This window comes from Phalangium opilio, unplaced genomic scaffold, assembly GCF_054372755.1.
Source record: "Phalangium opilio isolate 3A_F unplaced genomic scaffold, DU_Popi_V2 ptg000002l_1, whole genome shotgun sequence".
Lineage (NCBI taxonomy): Eukaryota > Metazoa > Arthropoda > Arachnida > Opiliones > Phalangiidae > Phalangium > Phalangium opilio.
In genome coordinates this window covers 7,182,800-7,197,440 of record NW_028324144.1, presented here as the reverse complement: position 1 = coordinate 7,197,440, position 14,641 = coordinate 7,182,800, and the positions used below count along the sequence as shown (strand labels likewise).

The window sequence follows — 14,641 nt, the reverse complement described above, 5'->3', positions numbered from 1 at the left end:
GTAGTATTAGTATGGTCGTAATATGCTTTTGTATTTGTGAAGTGTAAAAAACCCTGCTGTAAATGTTCAACCTTCGTTTAATCAAATATTTTTTATAATATGTTGAAACATAAAAATTTATATCAACGAACCGTTAATGAAGTAATAATATTTTAATTGGGAAATTCTTCTTTATAACGGCTTCGGGGATGAAAATGGTGCCCCAGTTTTTTCTTCCATTAAGCAAAGCTAATCGATGCCCTTTGAGGTTTTGTTTTTTCACCGTAGCCATACCGTTTCTGGCCGGATAACAACAGGAGGTCGTTAATTTGGCAATCGCAATCTTATTGATCCATTCATCCTTTCTCACTTTCCCCTCGATACCAAAGGAAGCTTCGATTCCGGGGCAAAAAGAAATTACCCTTAGACAAAAAAGGTTGAGTAAGAACATTTCGTCGCATGTTTACTCAGTTTTTAAAAACTTACATTTTTACCTCTCCGAGTGACGTATGTCACGGAGAGGTTCTAATTTCGACGTGTCTGTGTGTCTGTCTGTCTGTTGTTACACCCACGTGACCGCGTTCGCAGTTTGCAAATCGTAGCAAACGTGTTCACAATTTCCGGAAATTGTATTACATTTACTGGCTATTACTCCATTGCCTGTCTAACATCACCAGCCTCTGGTCTTTGTCCATACCACATGGACACCAGTTTGTACACACTGGCTTCTAATCACAATCGTCTGCTGCTCTTTGTCCATCCCACATGGTCACCAGTCTGTACACACTGGCTTCTAATCACCACCCTCTTGTGATCTTTGTACATCCCACATTTACACCAGTCTGTACACACTGGCTTCTAATCGCCACCATCTTCTGGTCTATGTCCATCCCACATGGACACCAGTCTGTACACCTGGCTTCTAATGAGATCCCCACCATCTTCTAGTCTTTGTCCATCCCACATGGACATCACCATCTTCTGGTCATTGTTTTTGTCCATCCCATATGGACACCAGTCTGCACACCTGGCTTCTACTCCATCATCAACGTTAAGGTTAAGACATACGCGGCGTTCGGCCAGGGTTACGAGAAACGTCCGGCCTCCCTAAGGTGGGGCTTCCACAAAAGGTTCACGTAATTGCGCTGTTGTTATATATAGCTGCGATTCGACACCCTTATATACTACCTATTTTAGTAAGGCGAAGCAACCGGCGTATGCTTCATTTCAAACGCCAATATTAGTCAAGTATCTCAAGAATGTTTAATTGTTCTTTTTTAAAACGATGTAACGTTCAATATGGCGAATAACTAACGAAGAAAATATTAAATATTAATTATATTTATTTTAATATTTAAGATAATCTTGTTTCTCAATTCAAAATTAATACGGAAAGAGTTAAAAAGCAGTCTATGTTATTGTCTGTGTGTCCGTCCGTTATTACACTAGTGCCGCAGTGCGCTGCGTTAGAAGTTCGTTTTGTTTTGATGTGTAAAGAAATCCTACAGAACCATAATATTCCCTTTATCCTTAATATAAAGTGAATATGATGAAATATTTTTCGTAATTATGATGCATTTGGTGCTTTTGTAGCTTTGAAGCTCTGTTTCATTATGATATTTCAAAGATTTTTTTTTAATATTATTATTTGAAATGGCTGTTTATATATTACTTAAGCTATACTACATCTGTATATAGAATAATCGTTGGTTTAATAATTTCATGTAGAAAGCTAAGATCTAGACTCCGGCGGGTATATCTAGTATTACTTGCAATAAGCTTAGTGAAATATAGAGTAAAAAAAATTGAGGCCTGAGGTGAAGTAAACTTTGGGTTTTGATTTTCGTGTCTGATTCTGAAATGAAGAGACATCAACGGTTCAGAGTGAGCTGAAAGTTAAATACACTCTTAAATAATCAGGTTAAGATTTTATAATAGAAGAAAAGATCATGGTGGCAATTAGATTAGAAGGGCTAAGCTACAGAGTTTTTATTCTCTTTATGGTGCGCATTGACTATCAGTGCGTCTAGCTACAATTTAGCTTTGGTATTATTTAACGTTAACACTCATGTTGGCAAACTAAGAATATTGTTGAGGTGAGACGAGACTATAGTGTTTACACTGCTAACCAGTTGTGAATGTAGCTATCAGAATATAGGGTAAACAGCTGAAGCGTAGACTTCATTTCCTGTTCTTTTTGCCATTAACTGATTTCCATGTGTCCAAGATTTATCCTTATTGGATGTAAAATGTCGTCTGCTTTACGGTATATTCGCTATGCTTGGAATACTGCTTCAATATTTCGTAAATTTTTACTTCAAAAAAGAGAAATAATTCCATATCTAGGTAAATAACTTTGTAGTAGTAGACCTCTTGACTCGGAGAGGTAATATTTTGGTTTTCCCAACTTGTTAAAAAATGTAGTCTCTCAAAATGTCGTGATCCACAATATGGTTCGAGCGTTACATTCACATGTGTTTTTTTTCGAGATAAAATATATTTGTACCAGACAGAAAAGAGCAAAATTTTCCAAATTAGAAAAATGCTCCTTTCTCCACTAATTTTACATGAGGATGCTTGAAAGTAACGTTATCGTTCGCCATCTGTCGCGTATAGTCTAGCTAGGAGCTTATTCGAACACATGAAGATCATGAAAATTTATCATGAAAACTTTCCCCCAACCTGCTAGGTCAATCTGCACATGGGTACTCTTGAAATCTTCAAGGCGATAAACGCCCGATTCCAATATACATGTTCATCGTTATCACGTTTGAAATCGAGCACAAACCGTTGGGCCATGCAATTGCTTGTCTATAGACTTTATTGATGAATCAACCCGATTATACTAGCGTATCTGTTGCTGTTACTGACTCAAATTTCAAGAACCGCTGCTGCATTTGGTTTTTGATGCAAATTAAGTTTAATCTCCGTGTGGTTATGCAATAAACAAACTTGGTTATGTGGTTACGTTCTGTGGATGGGTTGGTAGGTATGTTTGTGGTTTGTGTGTATGTTAAGCTCGGATACACTAAAGACAAGTCTGGGAAGTAAGTGGTTGTGATAAGATCCTCAATCAGCTTCCAACTCGTATTTACTTCCCTTTGCGTCTGTCGATACTAAATTCAGAACTAGTTCAGTGGGCTGTTGTTTCTCAAGTTCATGTGACACACTAAATAAAATTATAATATGTGTTAGCCACTGCATATCCTTAGAGCGTTGTATAATCTTAGCATATTGGAAACCGCACGGAGTATTGCAAAATGCTGTTTGCTCTTGTTGATTGTACCCCTCGACTTGACAAACAGAAATGACCATTGTTGTCTGGAATATGGGCGCTCATGTAAGGCAAGCACCTGGACGACGAATTTGAGGAAACAAGAGACTCGTTGACGAACCATGCCCGCAGGTGGTGAACTACCTTATACTACTCCATCAGTCGACACTAGTACAATACGGAAATACTTCCATGCATGATAAATCGCATCCAACCGAGACCTCAAGCCTAACCACTGCAGCATGTGCTGTCACTGAAAATGGCCATTTATAAAGCCTTGTGGCACATGTATTACTGAGGGAATCCAGAATGAATTAATCTAGCTCGGCGTACGACATCCCACATTATTCGCGTGTGTTGTGTCCTTATGGATTATAAGTGGTCTAACAATCAAGAATTAATGCCGACTCTCGAATAGGAAGGAAAAGCCGAGGACCGGATCTGAATGGGATCAGAGGGAGAACGGGAAGAATCAATTATAAATTTTAATTACTGTGCGGCTAAACTTTTCTTGGAAATTGAATGAAATGGCTTCATTTGCCCAATTAATTCCTTTTATAACTTAAATTAACCAAATAGTGTACTACCTATAGTTCTGTTGATTAGATTAAGGTAATTCTTTTATCTGTTGAAATTTGTTTCAAATTGAAATCACTAAACGTTCCACAGAGAGTCGGCAGATGGCCTTTTTGCATCACTTTGACCAATTTCTATATTCTTTTATTTCTCTAATTGCTCATAATTTTAATCCTTAATAATTGAAGGTTTTCCAATAACGTTCTTAGAAGCTTGATTGATTAAGTGATCACATTTATATCAAATTCCTATAAAATTAAAAGTAAAATCGAGGACTAGTCGCTCTGCGTTATTTTTGTACAAGCGGCATCTTTGACTATACTGAAGTTATTACATCTAATCTTTGAAACCCGTACTCTTTGCAACTACACTTAAACCAAAACCGCAATCATTGCACAACAGCGAATATTGATTTTGATAGCCTCTTAATTGTGATTCGGCCATAATAACTTGAAAATATTTCTCCCGCCAGCGTTAGGCACTACTACCAGCCATGGAAATAAGGTTTTTTTTTCAACTAGTCTTCGGGACCAGTGACCCCGACCTCAACAATATTCAAACTGGTCCCTGAGACCAGTTACCCCTGTGCGATTTATTTTACTACTGGTCACACTTTAAAATTATTTATAAATATAAAATTACATGGTCCCAAATCATTTTTAATAATTTTATTTAGCCATCTTTGACTACATTATCGTACGAAAACCAAAAGATTATCGATTTTCAACCAAAATTATCGTACGCTCCAGCGGTGTTCTGATTGACCTTTACTAAAATCGGTACAACCAGAAGAATATATTTTCTTCTGGTACAACTTAATAATATTTACAAGGGTCCTGAAGGAGATGGACAAATAACGTCTCCAAACGTTTCTTTCATCCTGCCTTTGGACTTAAAACATGAATAATTTCATCCTATTTCACCTTTTTCTTCCTCTAGCGAGCCTTTTGTGCCCAGATTAGTTAGATTTCCCTCTAAACTATCGTACAATTATCGAACGCCGAAGCCGAATTATCGAATTTTAGCCTACTAGTACAGCGTCATAACTCCTATGGAGGATTAATACCATTTACACCAGGAAGCCGGGCTATCTGGAGGACAAAAACCCGTCTGCTTTTGTCCTCCAGATAGCCCGGCCTCCTGGTGTAAATGGTATGAATCCTCCATGAGTGAAAACTATCTATTACGAAATAAGATTAAGACTCCTTGCAATGAGAAAGGAGTCGAAATTTGACGAAAACTTTTAATTAATAAACTGGTCCCCTTTTTATATTTATCAAAGTTTAGAATTAATAAACAAGTCCCTAGGAATCGTGACCCTCGGTTTTTGAATAAAAAAACTAGTCTGAGTAATTAATAAAGTGGTTTTGGACCTGTAAACCTGTGTTATTTCCATGGCTGACTACTACCATAAGTAACATAATAATAATAAGTATGTAATTTCCCATTGCCATAAAGCTAAGTCTATCATTTAAGGTTTTTCCCTGTGAGCTTATAAGCAATATGAAACCATTTTACTCCTAAATCACCAGGGGAGGCTTTGACAAATATCACGTTGGTTGAGGGAAACGGTGTGCCACGTCCATTTAATCGAGTGACATACTTACTGTTGTTACGTTACATTTATTACAACTACGTAAACTTGTATTTCGAAGAACTTCCAAGAATTGAAGATTCTCGAACTTGATGATATTAAATTTCTCTTCCTCTGACCCAAGGTAGTGATTTTCCTTGACCCCATTTAAGAATGTGCAGTTCGTAAAGATAAAGATTCCGTATGTTAGAATTCCCTGCCAGTATAAAATGAAGAAGATTCGCTCATTGTGTTTTGATCTTTTTGAAATGACAGGGCTAGTGGTTAGACGTCACGAAATTCCGTGGTTTCTTCAGTGTTTATTCTTCGCCCGATAAAAGGAAAGAATTTTTTTATACAACCCGAGTGTGTTATTTCACACAGTCTCGTTTTAAAGAAGAGAGTTATCCGTTGCCACAGCACCCTAACGTCATCTGCCTTTCATAAATTTAAGCTTTCATAAAATTTCTTTTTGAAATACGGCATAAAAGAGGCATTGAGAGTTTTCCGTTCGATACATTTTTACTGTGTCTAAAGGCCTAACCTAACCTCTCCCTTCAATAATCCACCTATTTGGTGTTGCAAGTTGCGCCACCCGTGGCTGCTTTGAGAATTACGTGGGGAAACCACTCTCTCGGCAAGAATGGAAAGCTCTTCCGCTATATGAAATAAATTATTTTACGAGCTTAGGTATAACTTTACAAAGGTTTTGTTTTCCTACTTTCGGTAAGTTGTGATTGACCATTTGAAGGGGAAGTATATTGGTCTAATTTTTCTTATGCTCGCGTAGTTAGGTGAAATAGCCTCATCTCTTTACCATCTGGTTTGTATCGGAAATCTTGAGGCAAACTAACACCGCTCGATGTCTTTGAATGTAGTTTTTCCATTTCTCTCAGGCGGAAGTGTTTTAGTTAACTTTTCAAAATGTGGTGTTTCCTGAAATTGTACGAGGCTTCTTTTTACCATTTCGCTCTTTCAAATCAAACGGCGTACAGGGAATCTGCGAGTGATTACCCTCTCGCGAAATAGTTTGTCACAGTTGAAACATTAAGCGTAAAAAGTGGACAAGTAATGTACATAATCTTAGGATTTACACTAAAAACAGTGAAAATATTTTAAGATTTATTTGTGAATTTCTATGTTCATCAGTTTAACTCTAATATTGCAAAGCCAAATTGTTCATAACTTCTAAAGGTCTTGTGACAGAGAATGATTTTTGACTATGTTACGTGTACAAGCAGTTAACCCCTTCTCGAGTAAAGCATAATTAAAAATATTTATTCTCCAATTAAGTAATTCTCATTTACTGATCGGATACTCCTACTTTTGGCAGGGGAAAATTTGATATATTACGGTATCAGGGTTTTGATGCAAGTTATCACTGAATTTCGGTTCAGAAGAATACATGTTCGTTTCTTCCTAACTCGTAATAATCTTTCGCTTTTTACTAAAGATTACCGTGTGAAGGGACGTTAAGAGCAACTTAAGAAAATTTTTCAATGCCCTTGCCATTGAGGCAAGGGATTTCTTTAAATTACAAAATCAAATACACAGTAAACTTACACACTTGTACTACAATTAGAAATAATCGAAGTAAAAGCAACGTTCGGAATCGGACCATATTCTATAAAATCCACAGTTTGAAACGCAGCGCCCCTTGCACTGCAGCACTCAAGGCGGTACGAGGTTGAGGTCTGATATAAACGGTAAGCGTTCAGAAAAGTTTGTCGATTAAATAGTTCTTGACTGTGTTGACTGTTTTCAAGGTTTAAGTTGGCCACAAATTCTGACCAATCACCAATAACAAAAACACTTTTGAGCCTCATGGGAAAATGTGTACTCCATTTAAAAGTATCTTGAGGCGAATATTTTCTTGTTTATCCCATAACATAATGGATTTTTTAGGGAATCCGTACGATCCTGTCAAATTCTAGTCCTTACTTTTAAATGATAAAGTTCTGAAATTATACTACTACTATTACCACTTCTCTCTTTTAAAGGTCATTTGCTAGTGATTGATTACCTCAACCCTTTCGCGAAATGGTTTGATGGTGTCTTGGTCAAAAATGTGGCAGGCATAAGTAGTGTAATCTTACTGAACGAGTTATGTGTACATTATCTTAGGCAATGCACTGAAGACGAAACAAAAATACTTTAGATTCATTTTATATTTTCAAATTTCATCGGTTTCATTCCAATATTGGAAAGCCAAATTGTTGTTAACTTCTAAAGGCCTTGTGATAGTTCGAATGTTTTTTGACCATGTTGCGTATACAAACAGTTGACCGTTTATCGAGTAACTCATAACTGAAAATATTTATACACAATTTAAGTAATTCACTTTTACCGACTGGATACTCCTACATTTAGCAGGGGAAAATATTGTAGATTATGGTATCAGGGTGCAATTTCGGGTTATCTCTGAATTCCGGTTCAGATGCAATCGTGCTTGTTTCTTCCCATTTCGTAATAATCTTTCGCTTTTTACTAAAGATTACCGTGGGAAGGAACCTTTAAGCAACTAAAGACTATTTTTTGAATTCCCTTGCCAGTGAAGCGAGGGACACCTTTCAAATTTCAAAATCAAATACACAATATACCTACTAGTACTACAGTTAGAAAATTTAGAATTTAGAAACTGTGATAATACTATGACCTTAAAAAGTCTTAGATTAAGCTTTTCACTTCACAATATGCGATGGTCTTTCGTTTTTAACTAAAAATTACCGTGTTAAGGAACTTTTAAGTGTAACAATATTATATTTTTGAATGCCCTTGCCTTTAAAGCAAGGAATCTCTTTAAATTGTAAAATTTGATAAGCAATATACTTTGTGTCTATTTAAAAGCGCATTAAATTTTTTTAAGGGGACCCTAATGAACGCGTCAAGTTCTAGTCCCTACAGAGATGAAAAGACATTAATCTCAGTCTATTAATAAGCAAACCTGTAGTCCGCCTTACTGAGGCGACCTAAATTTGCCTCGACCCGTATGTAATATCGTAAAAGGCGTAACTAACTTTATACACCCTACATGAAAGCAGACGGAGCTCTTTGCTCGAATCCTTCAGTCGAGCAAGAGTATATATATATCCTTACCGTTACCAAGGCGCGCGGTTTGCGTCTCGATCGAGATCTGGCGTCTTGCTTTCTATGGAATCATTGTCTTCTTATCTAAAAGAGAATCAAATTCTATGGGCTTTTCTCCGCCGCTCATACACTTCCACTCCTGGTATTCTTGACAAAGAGCTATTCGTCGCTCTCATTTGATCCGAGCAAAGTGGTTTAGTTTTATCAAAGGTAACCTTACAGCCATTAGTAACTCTCTTTTCGTAGTTTCATGTGGCGTTGTCAAAATGGGTCTGATTAATTTTTTTGTTGTGAAACAGCAAAAAGGGCGTTCGTGCTATTGCTTATGTCCGGCTATGATACCTCTCAATCGCAACAAGTCCATGCTAAACATAGCCACGATACTTGATATTGGCCTTAGGGTAATCATGGCCGTCTTCGTTGGGTCTGGGTTTCCCCCTCATACTTTTTCCGTCCCACTCCGCTGTTCCTAAATAGTTCTCGCATAGCTTGGACTTCCTTTCAGACTAGAGTATCTATCGTTTCGGTCGCGTAGGCAGGTTCATAGGTCTCGTACAGCTTGGACTACAAGAGTATTGTTTTTTAAGCCCTCTTGCAGACTACGTCGCGTCGGCACGTTCATTTCTCTGTTCAGAGAGCAGACGACTTTAAACTTGTCGCATATATAGTGATTTTTAACTAAGACTTTTGAATTCTAAAATAGTCGAATCTAAAATGACAAATACTGCCAAGAATCCTTAAACTTTTCATAGGTCGTCGGCTAAAGCATAGCTCACTGGATCATGGCATCATCGAGTGAGCTATAGCTAAAGAAAAGGGTGAGGTGGTGCCATCTCGACACTGCAGGACAAAAATTATAGTTTTCAAACTGAACTTGCGAATCTTTAACGTAGTTGTTGACACGTGTGAATAGATGCTGAACGTCTGCTGTGTTTTCCAAATATTATCTAAAACTTTACGTTTGCGGTTTTTAAAACCCATCACTCAGTATACTTTTACATCATACTTATAGTTTTTACGTTTCTTATGGTTCACAGACAATTTCATTATGTGCGCGGGCTTGCCTTCTAGTTGTCTTTGAAGTTCCTAGTAAATTCGTTAAAGTTTTGTTATCCATAGAATTCGTTATCACTGATTTAACAGAGTGCATCTCATGGTTGCCAGAAATTCTGCTTTCAAGTTCGAGCTAATAGGGTTATTGCCAAAGAAGTTAAATGGAACAGAAGCCCATAAAATAACAGAATAGAACTCAAGTCGTTTATCAATATGGTGCGGGTTACTTCAGTCCTAACTTCACTGGCTCAGATGTGGTTGTCAAAGTGAAAGCCACTTTCATGATAAAATGTACATCATTGTTAGATTAAATCGAATTTAAAGCCGTTTCCTCTTAGGTTCAGAGGCCATCCTTTTTTCTCATATGCTTAATTTTTGCCATATAGAATATGCACAAATTAAGTAATTCTTTTCTGGACCTTTTTCAGCTATGGATAAGGAACCCAAAGTCATAACGATTGTTGAAGGAATTTTATAAGCATAGATGTGAAAAAAATCCAAAAATTTTAAGCGCAATCAATGAATATGGCAACATCATAAAGGGTCCCAATCTTTTTTATCATAGGGTCATTAATAATTAGTTCCAATTTAAACTCAAATTGTAGTACTTTTCGACTAAGGAGTAGTTTACCTTACTTGTTACGCGAACAGCAACAAACCTATAGGGCATTATGATCCATTCTCTTAATAATTAGTGTTTTTCTGAAAAATACGTCTATTTTATTATTTTTCGAAAATTGGGGGTATATAGAAAAGTTGAGAAGGTGTAGGTTTTGTAGTTGCTTCGGCACCACATATACTAAAATTGGAACGATACAGAGAAGATTAGCATGGCCCCTGCGCAAGGATGACACGCAAAATCGTGAAGCGTTCCATATTTTTTATTTGATTTTTTTATATACAAGTTAATACACCGTTCCATTAATGGGGGTAGGAAAACCGTAATAGTCAACAAAGACCAAATAAAAATATATAAATGGACTAGTCAAACTTCCGCTATTTTGTGGATTTTACATTTTGTTAGTCCGGCAGCCTTGTAAAGTGCACCGCGTTTCGGCTATCGGCAGTAGCAGACGGTTTTGTTTGGAAAAATTTAGCCAAGGGTTAATCGCTTAAGTGAAGTTTCAGCTTGCTGTTTCGCAACTTTAAAAGCCAAGACTAAACAGAGCTCGGCATTTTCTATCCATTATCCACAAATTGGTGGATAACCGATTATTTATAAACAACGTTGTGGATTTAACATGTAAGATCTGTGGATAATTTTCGAGTATGGATAAAGATAAAATAACATGGATCATGGATAGATAATGCCGTCGGCATTATGCCGAGCTCTAAGACTAAATGTGCTCAGTGCTTATAATCATGGGGATCGGTTTCCTATCAGAAACCGCACTAAAGGCCTGGCAGCCCGGTTGTATGAAAGCCCTACTTTCCCGAATAGAGTGGGGGAAAGCAATTTATGGAATAAATGGAACGGAGTATTGAATATTGTTTTATTGTGCATATAGATTTGTATTGTGGATTATTACAGCTCAGACTAGTTTTATTTTCGACAACATTGTAGCTTTCATTAGTTGTTTTACGTTACGAATCATAATTTTAGAGAATGTTGATTAGTTTTCTTAATATTTATTCATTTTGAGGCATATAAGGCCAATGTAATACTTTGCGAAAAATGGGGTATATATAGACGTGGAAAACATTAAAAGATTGTAGTAGCTTCGGCACTACATATACTAAAATTGGAACGATACAGAGAAGATTAGCATGGCCCCTGCGCAAGGATGACACGCAAAATCGTGAAGCGTTCCAAATTTTTTTATGTTAATTTTCATTAAATAATAAATAGATTGTAACTGAAGTTATGATCAAGTTTCTCCGTTCTGAGTCACAAAAAGAACGATAGACTGCCCCTTTCTCAGTTTTTACCATATTTTTTGATCCGATATTGAAAACGTTTTTCGAATACACGTGGAATTCTTTCAAGTTGGCTTTTGTCCGATCACCTAAATTTTTTAATCATATGCCCAAATGAAGGGGAGTGGTCATTTTTACATACCTTGAATTACGTATGAAATAGACCTAATGAGTGACCAAATTTGAATTTTTAACGAGTTGTGGCTTACGTTGTTATAAGGTTTATTTTCCATTCCTGACAGCAATCTCCTAACTTTGCTATCGGTACATTTTTATAAGAAGTTCTGAAACCATTACTTCAACTAATCCTGACTGCATAGAAGCCTCCAATATGCGTAAAACTCTCTCAAGAACATTCTTATACGCTTATGTAGTGAAAAAAAAAACTACTACTGATATCTCATAAAAAGAAAAGAAGGCAGAACAGTGTATTGGTATATGAGGGGGGAATGCCGCCACACTCTGTCGTTTCATCCCATAATAGCTCCGTAATGAGGCTTATGGCAGCGTTCTAATTACGATGTTTGTTGTGGGTGGAGTCGTTCACTCCCTTGGGTACAGCAGTATAGCCGTAGATACACGCGGCTATAGGGGATCTTTTACCCATTCATTTCCGGAGCGAGGTAAAACCGGAAGTAGTCTCGTTTGATTTCCTTCTTTTTTTACTTTTATCCGCACGCTTCCTTTATTCTTCCTTTCTAAATAGGAACAATTAACTCTTGGTGAATTGAACACTCTCCCCTTATATTAGCCCCATAGGAGTTTTTAACCTCTTCTTAGTGAAAAAAAATCCCATCGAATTACAACAGTATACCTTCCTGTATTGTATTGTCAGTTGTTTCTACTAGCCCAAAGATATGAAATAATGTCCAACTTGACCGTTATAAAATTAAATACCTTTCACATATATTACGGTGACTTTGTGTGCCGCGGATGTCCCACGGTTTGACATTTCCGCGGGAAATACGTGATAACGGAATAGCTCGCCATTTAGGGAAAGATTATTATTATCGTCTGCTGCTAAGTTGGAACTTACTAAGCTGGCTCGAACTTTGTTGGTTGTTATCCATTTTAATTAACCTGATTATTATAAATACAATATTATTAACGTTTCAGCGCAATTATAAGTTATACCAAAAGTAAGATGAGACTAGAAGTAAAGGGCTCTAGCATTGGTAGTAGATCCTGGCGCTAGTGAACAAATTTGAGGTTTTTATGCCGCTTGCATTGCGCCTACACTACAGAGAAAAAAAATTGGTCGAGTTACAAAACATTTCCTACCCCCTTCCCCTCAACCTAAAGCGGCGGAACCCAGACGCGGGTGCTTGAATCTAGTTCGGCCGTCTACCGCCACCAGCGTCTCACGTTTTGGAGGGAAAATTCAGAAACTGCTACCAGAGGCCAGAGGGCCAACAGTTTGTGTGTTATCAAGAATATTCATTTTCACCAAGTGAAGAATTTGGTTAGCTCGAGTCAGTACTTCTAGTCTCATCTTACTTCTTGTTATAGGGAAGATAAGCGTCTTTAAAGGATATCTTATTTTAAAAGTAACCAACCATGTTTTACAAGCTAAATGGTATCAAACATATATTTATGTTTCTTATTATAATTTTACAGTAAATGTTATTTTTTGAAACTTTGATTTTATCTACTTTTAACAGAGTGCAAACTGTTTGTTTAATTGTTACTCATTTTACAAGTTGTATATCTTTGAAATTAGTCCTTTGTTTCCACCGGCTCTAATTAAAATCGTTTCTTTCTAAAGAGTATCTATCAGTATCGAAGCTAATTTATATTCCAAGTGCCCATTCTTCTTAAAGTAAACTTTCATCAGGGTGACATTATAACTGTGTCGTTTTCTTAAATATGTCCAATAATATTATTTAAAATGCAATTGTTATTTCTCAAAACAAAGGACCTATTAATACAGCAAAGCCTTTATTTATTTATTTTTTCGGGATAAATATGTTCTTAAACAAAATTTAATGACCAACTGGCAATGACGTCAACGTTTCGGAGTTTTCTGATTCATTTTCACGCTCTTTGTACAAATTAAGCATCAATTTTAATTGATATTCATTTGAAATGATTTTATTTTTTGCGACCATTACGGTTCTTGAAATCTCGCTACTTTATAGAAGCGAAAATACTCCCTAATGACGTCATCAGGAGAACTATTTCACTTCATCCTCAAATGCTCCAAACTCGACAATATTAAAATGTTATAGCATGCTACCATTCATTCAATAAAAGCACAAGTTCATATGATATGTTCAATAAGTTTGTTAATGGTTACTGAGAGCCTGTCATGAAGTGACATAGATGAAGCGTCATAGATTCTGGAAAAGCGACGCCTGGTGAGGTACTGTCAAACAAACAAAGTATAGCTAGTCTCTTACTTATGAAACATATCTTATAAACTTATGATTGATGTAAACCCATAAAAATCTTTCAGTAAATGAAATTTTGTTTGCAATATTGGTATTTGTATTTGCGCGTAACCTGTAAATGTTTTTCAATTTAAAACAGAATAACGAGAAAAGTAATAAGCCTTTTAGAAATACGTCATAGCTTCATTCTTCGCTTTAAAGTTTAATATTTCTTCTAACGCGTACATAAAGCTATTCGCGATTTTGAGTAAATAAGATTTGTTTGGCAGTGTTTGGAGCCTCCCGTCTCAGAGAGTTTCGGTCAACAAGAATTGTAAATTAACTTTCCGAAATTTGAATATTAAAAACATGTATGGCTCTCTACAGAGGAGTTGGACATTGACTAACGTACCTCGAATCGAATCAAATGATTTCCTGATTCACAAAATAATTTTATGATTCCAAGCGATCTTGCAAATTATTCTTAAAAATGATGTTTTAAATCATTTTATTTTTATTTCAAAATGCCTGATTTCAAAAAAATTTCGAGAGTTTCTATTAAATCTTGAAAATTTCGAGAGTTGCTCTTAAATCTAAATAATCTTGAAAGTTTCCATTGAATCTTAAAAATTTTGGGTTTATATTAAATCCTAAAAATTTCGAGATTTTCCATTAAATCTTGAAAATTGCGAAATTATCTGTAAAATCTTAACAACTTCGATATTTTCGATTAAATCCTAAAAATTTCGGGAGTTTTTATTAAATCCTAGAAATTTCGAGATTTTCTATTAAATTCTAAACATTTCGAGATTT

General features: G+C 36.2%; 1 protein-coding gene and 4 non-coding genes across 8 annotated transcripts in view; all 5 read left to right on the top strand.

Annotated features, from left to right (window-relative positions):
* Positions 1–14,641, top strand: part of Plc21C (Phospholipase C at 21C) — a 244,036-nt gene that overhangs the window by 168,075 nt on the left and 61,320 nt on the right. The gene's annotated exons all lie outside the window — the stretch shown is intronic.
* On the top strand, positions 6,806–6,925 carry LOC149718523 (U5 spliceosomal RNA). The gene has a single exon (XR_016381375.1). It is a non-coding gene; the product is annotated as a U5 spliceosomal RNA (small nuclear RNA).
* Positions 7,846–7,959, top strand: LOC149718522 (U5 spliceosomal RNA). Its single transcript, XR_016381368.1, has one exon. It is a non-coding gene; the product is annotated as a U5 spliceosomal RNA (small nuclear RNA).
* Positions 10,318–10,424, top strand: LOC149718521 (U6 spliceosomal RNA). The gene has a single exon (XR_016381413.1). It is a non-coding gene; the product is annotated as a U6 spliceosomal RNA (small nuclear RNA).
* Positions 11,255–11,361, top strand: LOC149718520 (U6 spliceosomal RNA). The gene has a single exon (XR_016381401.1). It is a non-coding gene; the product is annotated as a U6 spliceosomal RNA (small nuclear RNA).